Genomic DNA, 15,254 nt, shown 5'->3' with positions numbered 1-15,254 from the left:
CAACAACAAAAGAGAAGTTTTCTCTAGCCCAATATTGAGGGAAAATCCATTAGGAGATGTTTCTACACTGGAGCCATTTCTCACATGCTCCATAAATATCCTGCCAATGGTAGCTGCAAATGCATATATTTTATCTGAATGAATTGTTGACTGAAGTAGTGGAAGCTATATAGACAAAGCAAATAAAATCTATAATTTATCAAGTCCTTACTGTATTTTCCATATTTTCTTTCAATTTTCTCCAAAATGCTTAAAATGAAAATAGACTTGTGCTTGCCAAAATCTTGCTCAGCTTAATTATACTCAGATAAGAATTTGATGAATCTGTTTGGACACATCTTGGCCTAAACGATATGAATATGAATCTGTGGGTTCAGAGAAAAGTGGAATTTTGGTATCTGTTGGTTTTAGTTTTTTTTTGTGGAAGATTTTCTACATTGAGTATCTACTGCAGAGAGCTGTTTACTGGCTGTAGATAGCACAGAGGTTTCATCTTGTGAGAAGATTCTGAGTTATTGATAATGCCTTCTGGGAATTCTGTGTAGATAAGGAAAGAAGACCAAGTTTGATTAGTGATGTCTATCATGGGTACAGGCTGAGGAGTGGTAGTATGCAGGCTAGATAACTGCCATGTCAACTATGTTTTCTTCATCCACTGCCTAGACTCTAAGCCAGTCTAGGTCCTTTGTTCATTTTTTAACATGATTGAAATTATCAACATATTTGTCTTGATTTACCATTTGAAACTGTAGAAAGAATTATAAGTAATAACCTATACTTTTAAATAGTGATCTTTCATAATACCGTAACCCTATCTTCTAAATGTACACATTTCTTGCTAGTACTTGCCGATAGGTCAATATTTCACATAAGTGAATATGTATCATTTCCTATGCTGTGTTTTCATGTAAATCAATATCCCAAACATTCCCATTCTGCCAAATAGTTTCCCAAGCTGCTATTTATTTATTTATTTACCTACCTACTTACTTATTTATTAAAGCTTTGTTTATTAGAGCATGGTAGAGGGGGGCAGAGTGAGAGGCAATCTCAAGCAGACCCCATGCTGTGCATGGAGCATAACGTGAGGCTCAATCCCACAACCCTAAGATCATGACGCAAGCTAAAACCAAGAGTCGGATGCTCAACCAACTGTGCCATCCAGGTGCCCCTATTTACTCATTTTTAAAGATTTTATTTATTTATGAGAGAGCACACATGAGCATGGGGGCAGGGAGGGGAAGGGAAAAAGAGGGAGGCGGAGAGGAATGGAGAGAAAGAATCCTAAGCAGACCTTCGCTGAGTGTGGAGCCTGTTGCAGGGCTTGATCTCATAACCCTGAGATCATGACCCCAGCCAAAACCAAAAGTCAGATGCCCAACCGACTGAGCCACCCAGGCACCTCCCTCCCCAAGCTTCTATTTAAATAATTGACTTTCCACTTTCTGGTTGTTTTGTTACTAGGTAGGCCCACCTAAAGAAATTTTAGGGTGGTTTTACTTAGAATACTAACCAAAGCGTATGGACTTTCCCTTCAGTTTTTGTTTCAGTTGGTTTCTGAAATTCAGTGATGTTTCATTAAAGTATTTGAAGAAAAAAAACCATTTAACACATTAATTTTCAAGCACACATATTTACATATTATATATTTGCATTTTATATTTATATATTTATATAAATTTATATCCACTAGGTCAGAGCCCTATCCAATATAACAAGTACACTCTATTTAGAGATATATACAAACACATATATGTTTATAATTCTAAGATCATCATTTAGGCAAATGACATTTTCAAAGTTATTAAGAACCTCTCTGTATAAAACAAATATAACACCTGCATTTACAGGTATTTTATTTTGTCTTCAACTCTAACCCATTTTTCCAAGCCAGATTGACCTAAACACATCCTAGGTATACAAAGCTCCTAGACTTAAATATATATTTGGAGGGGCACCTGGCTGGCTCAGTCAGTAGAGCATGCAACTCTTGATCTTGGGGTTGTAAATTGGAGCCCCACCTTGGGTACAGAGATTACTTAAAATCCTTAAAAAAAATACATATTTGGACAGTACCTTAATCTAGATGAAACCTGGCAGGCTCAGCCTTCCATAATCCATCATGAAGCTCCTACTCCCACCTGATTTCCACTATCCACTCCTGATAAACAGGCCTGTTCACTCTACTGCAAACACTCAAGGTCTGTTCATCTTTACTGCCTCTGCTTATGTTACTTTTCCTGCCTTGAAATCTTCCCTGTTGTGCTAGGTCTGTGGAAATCCTACTTGTACTTGAAGGAGCAAGTCCTTCAGGAGATTTTCCCTGACTAACCTAGCCTTTAGAAACTGTTCTCTTGTTTGCCTCACTGGAAATTTAACTTCTGTTACTTTTCAGTATTTATTATTTCTTTACAAGATCACAATCTTCTCAAGGATAAAATAAAAACCAAACAAACAAACAAAAAAAACTACAGTACCTTGCACTGATCCATGCTAAGTTAGTTTCTTGCTATCAATGAATTCCAGACTCCCAAGTAAGATCAACAATTATACCTCCTGACACAAAATGGCAATACATTTTCTTCATCCGTTATGAGTGTGCCTCAAGCTTGGTGGACCGTCATTCTCACACTTCAGATGCAGTGTAATATTTCTGTGCAGAGGTACTGCAGTTGCCTCTGTGTTGGCTGTTCCGTTCTTGGCGCTGTGGGGTGTGATAGTCTTTCGCTACCAGAAGCTGAGTAGACCAAATCTATGTTTTCTTCCTTGCTTTGTAATGAAAGCTCTGTTGTCAATAAAATGACAGCGTATTCAGGCAGCTTAACAGCTGTTATGGTGGCAATGGGCTAACATCACTCACAGCAACTCTAATCATCAACAGCAGCAGTGATTATGCCAAATGCAAATAAAATTTACTGAAATGAACAGACTTAAGAGTGCTGCCAACAGTTTAGGGCTAAACAATTAGTTTTAGACCTGATATTCCCTCAGTGGAATTTCCCCTAACCTCTAAATTTCTTATCTGTAAAATCTTTTATGTTGATTTCTCTTTTGTTGATGTACACTGACACACAGCCACAGCTTTTCTCTTGCTATAGAACTGGTGATTTTGGACACTAGTGTGGAATTTGTATGACTGCAGCTGAGGCTGACTGACTTGGGACAGAAAGCTATACGGGAATGCTTGCCTACTCTTTTCAGAACAGCATGGATTTGACTTCTGGAGATCACATCTGTGGAACACCTTCACAGTGTAGATATCTCTCTCTCTCTCTCTCTCTCTCTCTCTCTCTCACTGTTTCATGAGTTTCACTGGAAGAACTAATTTGTTCCCAGCTCTTTCTACTTCTCTGAACCAACATTCTTGGTGGGACTTGGTGGGACATGAGAAGGAGGGCTTCAAACAGTGATTTGTAAAAATGGAGGGAACATCTCATTTTAGTGAGTGTTCCTTTTTTCTTATATTTGAAAGTTTAATAATGTTTCACTGAGAAACTCTTATTATGCCAATTCTTTGTTGAGTATTTTTCTTTATAATGCATTGTGGCAAAAAGCAGTGGACAGTGCACCGAAAAACAGAAGACTGGTTGTAGCCCCAGGCTGTAGTTGATTTTATTTTCAAGCCGTACTTTATGGAGTAGTAAAATGAAGAGGTTGGAATAGATCTCCCAGGGTCTCTCCTTCTCTACCGTCATTGTAATGGAATATTTAAATATGGACAAGCTTTCATTGTGAATTATAATAGGATCGTCACTAAAAGAAGGAATCTGGGTATATTCTGTACACTATTCCTCAGTGTATATATAAATATTACATTAGCATTTTTACTTGATAACCTTGCCATAGTGGTATCTTGTATAAGTTAGCAAAGCTAGGAGTTATCAGTCTTTGTAATTTAATATATAATAAGAATGGTTTTAGTTATGAGTTGCATTCTAAGAAGTGGAGAAAAAGATGATTTCCTTAGAGATCCAGATGGCCAAGAGACTTAGAGCATCTGGTGTCCTTATTAGAAACCAGAGGCCTTAAATTAGATACATCCACATATAAGGTCCTCAACTTATATGCTACCTAATTACATAATTATTGTATCACTTCATATTATGGTGTCTGATTAATTGGAATGTGATTAGAAAAATCAACTAACAACATTAAAAGCATTTTACATTTTGACACCAAATGTTTAAACTGAACGAGAGAAATGAATATATAAGAAATCTAATTTTTATACAGTTCCTGCAGCTGATTTATACTTATTTCCAACTGTAGCATATAAGGAACTGTATATTTTTTTAATTGGGAAAACAAAACAAAACATGAAAAGGAGATGAACAAGGCAGAGTTTAGAAAATGATATGCTATAAATTATATTTATAAATAAACATTTCAGCAGTTTCTTTAGTGTTTATACCATTTGCCTCATATGGCTAAAATAAACTTCGGCTAATGTCTGCCTTTTATTAGATGTTAGTGGGATCAATTGATACTGTGCTGGATGCCTCACATATAAGTCATAGGGGCATAGAATCAAAATTATTTTACTGCTTCTGTATGGTAGAGGAAAAAAGTAATAGCGATTTTTTTAATCAAAAATATTCACACATAAAAAATCAACACATATTTAAGGCTCATTTTCTGTAGTAAGCCACTGACCTCTTTCTAAATAATATTTGCATATTAACATATTCTTTGCAACGATAGACTCATCATGCCTTGAATTGGGGGTATAAACCCAGTTTCTGAAATTTCCAAATTCAGTACTCCTTACTGTTTTCTTCATATTGTCAAATGGTAAAGCAGAGCATGATAGAAGCATGATAATAACCCCTGGGATGTATTTGTGAAACAGTCCCAGTTTTTCTGATGAGAGAAATGAGGTAGAAAGGGTTAAGCCACTCACCTGAGGTCACACAGCCAGTAGGTGGTGGAACCAGGACCTTACCTCCTATTTGACTTCAATGACTGTGGGGTTTTTTTGCTACTATACATGGCCTGTGTCTCCATGGAACTCATATTTTGACATATTTTAGTATTTCAACAAAACATCCCATTTGCCTAATTTATTATTCAATGAATTGATCTCTTTGGAGTTTGTATTGACCTAGCCTGGTTTCATAAATTCAGAGCAAAAGCCACATTTTATTTTTTTTTTTAAAGATTTTATTTATTTATTGACAGAGATAGAGACAGCCAGCGAGAGAGGGAACACAAGCAGGGGGAGTGGGAGAGGAAGAAGCAGGCTCATAGCAGAGGAGCCTGATGTGGGGCTCGATCCCATAACGCCGGGATCACGCCCTGAGCCGAAGGCAGACGCTTAACCGCTGTGCCACCCAGGCGCCCCCAAAAGCCACATTTAGCTCTAGACTTATCCAAATTGGTTGGCTATCCTAGTCAAATTCATAAACTACCATTTCAATCTTCTGCTAAGTGTTGACTCTGTGACCTGATCTAAGTGATTTGCTGTTCTTTATCGGTTTGGAGTGATTTAATGATAGATAACCCAGAAGTGATGACTTGGTAAAAATGTGTTCCACCTTCATTGCTTTATTGTATCTCAGCTCCTAAGAGACTGTTGGACTTCATAAACTACTTGGAGACATTTTTAATTCTCAAGATATAAACCGAAGATAAGATGTTCTTATGATGGAAAATTGCCAAATGTTTCTTGAAGCTGTTGCAGAGTTCACATTCATGTTAGTTCTTGTGTCATACTTCTGAATCAAGGCCTCTAAATATTTAATTTATGTATCTAAAATAATAGACAATATTTCCTTCAAGGTTCTGTATACAAGACGTGTAAGATTCATTGGCCCATTCTTTCAGGCAGGCAATAAAAATATGCTTAGGACCTACTACGTATGGTCAAGAAATGCCATCTTTCTGGGGCGCCTGGGTGGCACAGTCGTTAAGCGTCTGCTTTCGGCTCAGGGCATGATCCTGGCGTTCTGGGATCAAGCTCCACATCAGGCTCCTCCACTAGGAGCCTGCTTCTTCCTCTCCCATTCCCTCTGCTTGTGTTCCCTCTCTTGCTGGCTGTCTCTGTCTAATAAATAAATAAATCTTTAAAAAAAAAAGAAAGAAATTCCATCTTTCTGACCTAATATCTGCATTAAAGAACGTCATGTAACAGAAGATTGACCAGTCCACACTATGTAGTTCATCTGTAAGCAATGGCTTTATTGCTCTAATACCCCAAGAAATATGTCCTCGTAATTCCTGAAGGAATCTCTGAGGTGAGGTAATGAGGCACAATTTCTCATATGCAAAATCAGCAGGCTATTTTTTTTTTATTAGCACTTGCTTGAATTTTAACAAACAACTGTGTGTGTGTGTGTGTGTGTGTGTGTGTGTCTGTGTCTGTCTAGCCAAAAATAAATAAAAGTGCAATGCTGTCTGGCTGGTTATTTTGGACACTTTTGGTTGTGTGGTCTTCTGTTCTTGACAAAGTAAAGAAATAAATGTATATTTTACATATTTTTGAACTTCTCTCTAGTTCAGCCAGCTGTGCTTTTTGGAAAGTTCTCTGGGCTGGAAATTGAAGTTGTTTCTGTCCCCTCCCTTTTTCCTCTTGTCTGTTTTAAGCAGCCTACTACCAGTCTCATGCATTTTATAGTGTTCAGTACTGACCCCTCCCCACAAGTAATCACAAGTCTTTTGTTCAGGAAGATGAAGTATGGCGCAGTGGCAGGTGTTTGGAATTAGAAGTCAAGCTAACTTCTAGTTTACTAACTCAACTAACACACACTAACTATTTTAATTTCTTTGGCTCTTATCTTCCTCAACTATAAAATGAAGAGTCTTAATGATAAACTAGATAAAATTGGGCGCATTATTTAACTTCTCTTTGCATCTGTGTCTTCATCTATAAAATAAAATTCATCAACACCAAGGGTTGTTGGAGGAGTGGGTAGAATACACTTCCCCTGATTGTGGAAAGTCCAAAATACTCTCCTGCTTTTTCTACAAACTCATGGGACCTTTCTTGGTCAAGTGTGCCTTCAATACCTTGTTTCTACTGAATGAATGCCAGCCAGGGGTTTCTTCATTGTCCTATGTGCTTTGTCCCCATTCCATGAGAAATCATTCTAGATGTGGGATTCAGCCCTTTCCATGATTTCTTTTCAATGAAATACACACACACACACACACACACACACACACTGAGTGTGCATGTTAGACTTCACTGAAGGTTGCTATTACTATGTGCCAGGCAGTGATCTAAGTATTCCACATGAATCGGTGCATTTAACCCTCATGACAAACCAATGAACTAGGTGCTGTGATCAGCCCTGTTATACAGACAAGGCAACGGAGGCACAGACAGGTAACTCGTGTTAGATCACACAGTCAGTATGTACAATTGGATTTGAACCCAGGCCATTGAATTCTAGAGTTCATGCTCTTAAGTACTACATTGTTTTTCTCTCTATGCCATAGTCCTAAAAATGTCACTGATCAACAAAATGAAATATCTGTAATTTTATAAGCTTAATGTACCCAGGATCTGTCATTCTAATTAAAAAGGACCTTAAACGTTTTTCATCCAAGTATAAATGGGTTAATGAAGGTGTGCGGGTTTGTTTTGCAACTAAAGAATATTTTTGGTAGAAGAGACCATGAAAACCATGTATTGCCATCCCTTTCAATTTAGCTAATATAAATTAATTGCTTTCTTCATGACAAAAACTTACACTTGTGTTACCTCATGGAATCTGTGCAACAACTCCATCCTTAGCTACAATATTACTTTCAGTTTGGGGGCTGATGTTATCCTAGAGTGTGTTAACAGTACTGTCACATGCAGGCAAGACCATTTCATCTCTCTTCTATGGGGCATGATATTATCACTAAGCAGAAAGGTCAGTGGTCATGAATTAGGACAGGAGAAAAATAGTAGGAAACAGGAGATTGTAGTCCCATTTGGAATCGGATGTTTCTTTTTTCAGATGTGAAAATGTATCAGTTCTCAAAATCATCATTTGTACAGAGAAGTAGCATAGTATGGAGGTGAAGAGTATGGCCCCTGGACACGGACTGCCTGGGTGTGAATCCCACCTCTGCTTTACACTCTGGCTGAGTGGCCTTAGACAAGTTATGAAATCTCGCTGTGCCTCAGTTTCCTTAACTGCAAAATGAGAAGAAAATTCCTGGTGTGTGTGCCACTGAAACTGAGAGCTTCATAGACCACCCTGTATACTGATTTTCATTTGAAAAGTTCCATAGATCCAGAACGGATAGGAGAGTTTTTAACATCACCAACCTGGTTGAGTGGTACTTAACTCTGGCTACATGTAAGAATGGCCTGCAAAGTGTGTAAAGCTCTATGAGCATCATAGAGCTACTTTAGTGATTAAGGAGCTTAATATATGCAGAATGCTGGAACAGGGCCTGAGAGTGTTTTTTGAATGAAGAAAATATCATACCTCCTCTCTAAAATCTCTGTAGATAGTTATAAATCTTCAGTGTTTCCAGAATGCATTTATTAATGCATTAATGATGTCATAGGCTCATATTCTTTCTCTTTAATTAAAAAAAAAACTGATTCGATGAGTAGATTCAGAGACTAATAAATGGAGGCCTTGTTTTATCGCCAAAAGAAAAGCAGATATTTTATGATTAACAGTTAAGAACAATTGGAACAAATGTAGAATTTTAAAAATAGAAGTATGAATGTATTTTAAAAATACTAATTCAACAAAATTATCTTTTTTTATGAAGGAGGGATGGTGGAGGGGCTAATTTAAGTAAATGTTCAAAAGGGGGAAAATTAGGGGGGGAGAAGTCTATTTCCCCAGCTGGGAAATGTCTGCAGTTATAGTGAATACGTAGTCAGCAGATCTCTATTTTTATTCAAGCAGCTTGCTCAGAAATACAGTGGCTGCAGTTTTCTCTCCTCTCTAATGTGAGCTGCAGCTCAGCTAGGAATACTGGCAGTGGATGCCCATCCTTTAATGTGTCTGAGTGGGCGACGGGTAGCTTGCAGGTCAGCAGATTCTCATCCCGCTCTCCACTGTGGGAACTGGCCCAGTTAACAAAGGCAAACTGGGTTAGGTCTGGGTTGACGACATACTGCTACTATTCGAATATGCCTCATGAACAACAAGCCAAAGCTCTCTTGCACACATCATTGTGCAGCACCCTGGTTTCCTATTTGTCTTAGAAAGCAATCATGTTTATGAATGTTTTTCTGTGAATGCCAAGAGGTTCGAGACTTAAAATGCAGCAACGAGCACTTTATGGTTTGTGATCGTTTTAGGGACCTGGTTAGTTTTAACCACATTTGCACTTTTCTCATACTGCCTGACCACCAGGAATGGCTCTGTTCTTCCCTTCCAATTTTTCATATCCAAATCCTTTAGGCCCTGCACTGAAGTAAATGTTAACACATTTATCAAGCCCCTATTGATAGCTCCAGTGGCAAGTGATCATTCCTTTTCCAGAACTCTGGAAGTTGTGGCATCTGTACCTGTTTTAGCATATGGTCGCTTTCTACCATGCATGCTTCCAGTTTATATTATGTACTTACGTTATCTCCCATACCAGATGATAAACTTCTTGACAGTGTTTCTGTATCATCTTGGTACAGAAATACTGTGGTCTTCAGTGATGTTCACCATATAGCATGTACATAATGGATGTTGACAAATGAATGTGTAAATAGCATTTAATACTAAAAGCTTAGGAATAGGGAAGATCTTAAAATTTTAATTTTAATAGGGCAATAATAACTACAGCATATCTGATCAAAATGTACAAAACATTGACTTATGTGTTTTATGCATATCATTTCATTAAATCCTTATAATACCTATTTTATACAATTGTTATCATCAAACCTATTTTACAGATGGGGGAGTTGAAGTGCATAGTAGTTTTGCAGTTTGTTAAAGTAGTAATTTATAGAGCCAGAATTCGAACTTTAAGAAGTCTGATCCAGCTCCTTCTCTTTAAAAAAATTTTTTTTTCTTAAAATTTTAAAATTTCAGTTGGTTAACATACAGTGTTGTATTAGTTTCAGGTGTACAATATAGTGATTCAACACTTTCATTCACCTGGTACTCATCAGGACAAGTGCACTCCTTACTCCCCATCCCTTGTTTCACCCATCCCCCTACTCACCATCCCTCTGGTAACCATCAGTTTGTTCTGTGTACTTAAGAGTCTGTTTCTTGGTTTGGCTCTTTCTCTCATTTTTCCCTTTGCTTGTTTGTTCTGTTTCTTAAATTCCACATATGAGTGAAATCAGATGGTATTTGTCTTTCTCTGACTGACTTTTTTCGCTTAGCATAGTCCTGTCTAGCTCCATCCATGTCATTGCATCCTTCTCTTTTAATCATCATTCTGTTTCATAGCAAGTCAGTATAGGTAATTAGATTTGAACACAGGACTTCTAATTCCATGTCCAGTTTATTTCCTGTAAGTACCTAGGGCCTTGCACAGAGTAGATAGTTTAATTGTTTGACTCCACTAAAACCCTCCCCCTTATTCCTGACACCTATAGCTGGATCTCCTGGTTTTGTAGGCCAGCCCTTTGTAGTCTTCCCCGGTCCACTGTTAACCATTCAGCCATGTCATGAGTTAGAGAATAAAAATATAAAATATCTCTAAAATACAAACAATGTTTGGGAGCTAAAATAAAATGCCTGGTGTGTGTGCCTCTGAACTGAGAGCTTCACAGGCCACCCTGTATACTGATTTTCATTTGAAAAGTCCCATAGATCCAGAACAGATAGGACACTTTAACATCACTAACCTGGTTGAGTGGTACTTAATTCTGGCTACATGTAAGAACGGCCTGCAAAGTGTGTAAAAATACAAATTCCTGGGCTTCACTCATATTTAAACAGAATTTGACTTATGTTTCAGTTCATATCATCAGCCAATTGTTCACTGTACCAGATGATATTGCTGTGTCCCCAATTTAAATAAAGTACCTCCATTATGACATGAATTACTATTTAATAAATAACATGTATTACTGTTAATAAACTATACTACACAGACATAAACTAGAGATTGTTTTTAATAACTATATTATGCACATTTTATTTGTTGAAATTACATAAATTAGAAAGAAATTTTTTAAAGTATATATCAGGATCAGAGAGCAGAAATCAAAAAGGCATTGAGAAAGATATGAAAGAAAATTATTTGGAGCAATGAATAAAATGTTGGGGAAAACAGATAAAATGCCAGGGAAATAAATAGGAAATTAATTCAGATCTACAACTTTCAGTAGAATACAGAATAGATAAGTCCCTGATGGAGTAGTATATTAAGATACCTTTTACATACACATAAAACATACCTGTTGTCCATTTTTTTTCTTAAAATTCAAGATAAACCCCAGTAATTCATTTAAAAAAATGCAGTTTGTCCCAATTCAGAAACATGGCTATGTAATTTGATTATTAAATGGTGGGATACTCTTGTGGAAAATTATCCACCTCAGATAAAAGATTTAACTTTGAAAGGGTAGTAAGTTTCCAGAAACATATTTACATGAATTCTTCCAAATGATGCAGGGCAAGACATCAATAGATCCTGGTTAATCTATTCTACTTTGAAGGATTTAATATTTTTTTCTCTATTTCACACTCTGTGGATTGAGAAAATCAATTGAAGATAATTGGGTGCATATTTTTAGAAAATGTGAACAAAATAAACTGCACATCAATAGTGGGCTTCAGTATTCAGAATTGAAGTTGGCTGTAGAACAGAGACAACTTGTGAGGAAAAGGTCAGCGTAATTTAAGAATATAATATTCATGATTTAACCGTTTTTTACTGACAGCTTTATTGAAATAATTCACATACCACAGATTCACCCATTTAAAGTATGTGTTTCTTAGTATATTCATAGTGTGCAACCATTGCAAAATCAATTTTGGAACATTTTTTATCACCGCCCCCCAAAAAACCCGTACTCACTATTTCCCACAATACCTATCCCCCTCACATAAACAACTGTATTAGTCTGCTTGGGATGCCATAACAAAATGCTATAAACTAGGTGGCTTAAACTATAGAAACTTATTTTCTCATATTTCTGGAGGCTAGAAGTCAAGGGTTCTGGCTGATTCAGTTTCTGGCGAACATTCTCTTCCTGTCTTGCAGAAGTCTTCCTCCTAGCTATGTCTTCACAAGGCTTTTCCTTAATGTGAGCATAGGGGGAGAAAAGAGTTGGAGACAGAGAAGCACTCTGGTATCACTGCTTCTTCTAAGGATACTAATTCTAACAGATAAGGGCCCACCCTTACTACCTCATTTAACCTTAATTACTTCCTTAGAGGCCCCATCGCCAAATACAGCCACACTAGCGGTTAGGTGTTTGTGTTACCACCAAATGTATTTGTTATTCAGTCCATGACATTGTGCCCTGGCCCCTCAGAACACATGTCTTTATTAATTAATTAACTAATTAATGTATAATTAACATACAGTGTTCTATTAGTTTCAGGTGTAGAGCTTAGTGATTTGACGAGTTTTGCACTATGTTATGTTAACAGGTATAGCTACCATCTGTTCCATCACATCGCTGTCACAATAGCACTGACTGTCTTTATGCTCTGCTTTTTATTCCCATGATTTACTCATTCTATAACTGGAGGCCTGTATCTCCCTCTCCCCTTTACCCATTTTGCCCAATCCCGCACTCCCCTTCCCTCTGGCAACCATCAGTTTGTTCTCTATAGTTCCGATTCTGCTTTTCATTTGTTTATTCATTTTTTTTTAGATTCTGTTTATGAGTGGAATCATATTGTAGTTGTTTTCTTAGTCTGACTTATTTCACTTAGTATGATACCCTCTAGGTCCATCCATTTTGATGCTCATAAATGACAGTCTCATCTTTTTATGGCTGTGTGATATTCCATTATATATATACCTACATTTTCCTTATCAATTCTTCTATTGATGGACACTTGCTTTTATGTTTTGGCTATTGTAAGTAATGCTGCAATAAACATTGGGGGTGCATATATCTTTTCGAGTTAGAGTTTTTGTTTTCCCTGGGTGAATACCTAATAGTGGAATCATTGGATCATAACGGTATTTCTATTTTTAATTTTTTGAGGAACCTCCATACTGTTTTCCAGAGTGGCTGTACCAACTTGCTTTCCCACCAACAGTGTAAGCGGGTTCCTCTTTCTCCACATCCTTGTCAACTCTTGTTTCTTGTGATTTTAGCCATTCTGACAAGTGTGAGGTAATATCTCATTGTGGTTTTAATTTGCATTTCCCTAGTGATTAGTGCTGTTGAGCATCTTTTCATGTGTCCGTTGGCCATGTGGATGTCTTCAGAAAGAAAAGCCTGTTCAGGTCCTCTGCCCATTTTTTAATTGGATTGCATTTGGGTGTTCAGTTGTATAAGTTCTTTATATATTTTGGATATTAACCCATTATTGGATAAATCGTTTCTAAATATCTTCCCCCATTCAGTAGGTTGTTTTTGTTTGTTTGTTTTCTTGATGATTTCCTTTGCTGTGCAGAAGCTCTTTATTTTAATGTAGTCCTAATAGTTTATTTTTGCTATTGCTTCCTTGCCTCAGGAGACATATCTAGAAAATGTTGCTGTGGCTGATATTAGAGAAATTACTTTGTTCTCTTATGGGATTTTTATGCTTTCAGGACTTTAAAGTTTTTATCTATTTTGAATTTATTTTTGTGTGTGATGTCAGGAAGTAGTCCAGGTTTATTCTTTTACATGTAGCTCTCCAGTTTCTCCAGCACCATTTATTGAAAAGATTCTCTTCCCCCATTGTATATTCTTGCCTTCTTTGTAATAGATTAATAGATCATATAATCATGGGTTTATTTCTGGGTTTTCTGTTCTGTTCTATTGACCTATGTGTCTGTTTTTGTGCCAATACCATACTGTTTTGATTACTATAGCTTGATAATATAACTTGAAGTCTGGAATTGTGATGCCTCCAACTTTGTTCTTCTTTCTCAGGATTGCTTTGGCTATTTGGGGTCTTCTGTAGTTCCATACAAATTTTAGTATTCTAGTTCTGTGACAAATGCTGTTGGTATTTTGATAGGCATCACAGTGAATCTATAGATTGCTATAATATGGACATTTGACAATATTAATTCTTCCAGTCCATGAACATGGAGTATCATTCCATTTGTGTTATCTTCAGTTTCTTTATAGTTTTCAGAGTACAGGTTGTTCTCCTCTTTAGTTTAGTCTATTCCTAGGTATTTTATTCTTTTTGGTGCAATTGTAAAAAGTGTTGCTTTTTTAAAATTTCTCTTTCTGCTATTTTGATATTAGTGTATAGAAACACTACTGATTTCTGGATATTAATTTTGTATCTGGCCACTTCACCAAATTCATTTATTCTAGTAGTTTTTTGGTGGAGTATTTAGGATTTTCCATATATAGTATTATGTCATCTGCAAATAGTGACAGTTTAGCTTTTTTTTTTTAAAAAACAATATAAATGCCTCATTTCTTTTTCATGTATGACTGCTGTGGCTAGGACTTCCAGTATTAAGTTGAATAAAAGTGGTGTGAGTGAACAACCTTGTCTTGTTCCTGACCTTAGAGGGAAAGCTCTCAGTTTTCCATCATTGAGGATAATCTTAGCTGTGGGTTTTCATGTATAGCCTTTATTATGTTGAGGAATGTTCCCTCTAACCCCATTTTGTTGAGCGTGTTTATCATGAATGGATGTTGAATCCTGTTAAATGCTTTATGTGCATCTATTGAGATGATTTTCATCCTTCTATTTTATTGATGTGGTGTATGATGTCGATTGATTTCTGAATAATGAACGATCCTTGCGTCCCAGGAATAAATCCCACCTCACTGTGATGAATAATCTTTTTAATATATTGTTCTATGCAGTTTGCTAATATTTTGTTGAAGATTTTTGTATCTGTGTTCGTCAGGATATTGGCCTGCAGTTTTGTGGGGGTTTTGGGGGGTTTTTGTTTGTTTGTTTGTTTGTTTGTTTTGTGGTGTGTTTGTCTAGTTCTGGTATTAGTGTAATGTGGACCTCGTAGAATATACTTGGAATCTTTCCTCCTATTTTTTGGAATAGTTTGAGGAGAATAGATACTAACTCTTCTTTAAATGTCTGGTAGAATTCACTTGCGAAGCCATCTGGTTATGGACTTTTTTTTTTGGTAGTTTTTGATTACCAATTCAAATTTATTACTTGTAATCAGTCTGTTCAGATTTTCTATTTTTTCATAGTTCAGCTTTGGAAGATTGTATGTTTCTAGAAATTTATACATTTCTTCTA

The sequence above is a fragment of the Ailuropoda melanoleuca genome, chromosome X (assembly GCF_002007445.2).
Source record: "Ailuropoda melanoleuca isolate Jingjing chromosome X, ASM200744v2, whole genome shotgun sequence".
Lineage (NCBI taxonomy): Eukaryota > Metazoa > Chordata > Mammalia > Carnivora > Ursidae > Ailuropoda > Ailuropoda melanoleuca.
Note: the sequence above shows the minus strand (reverse complement) of the source record.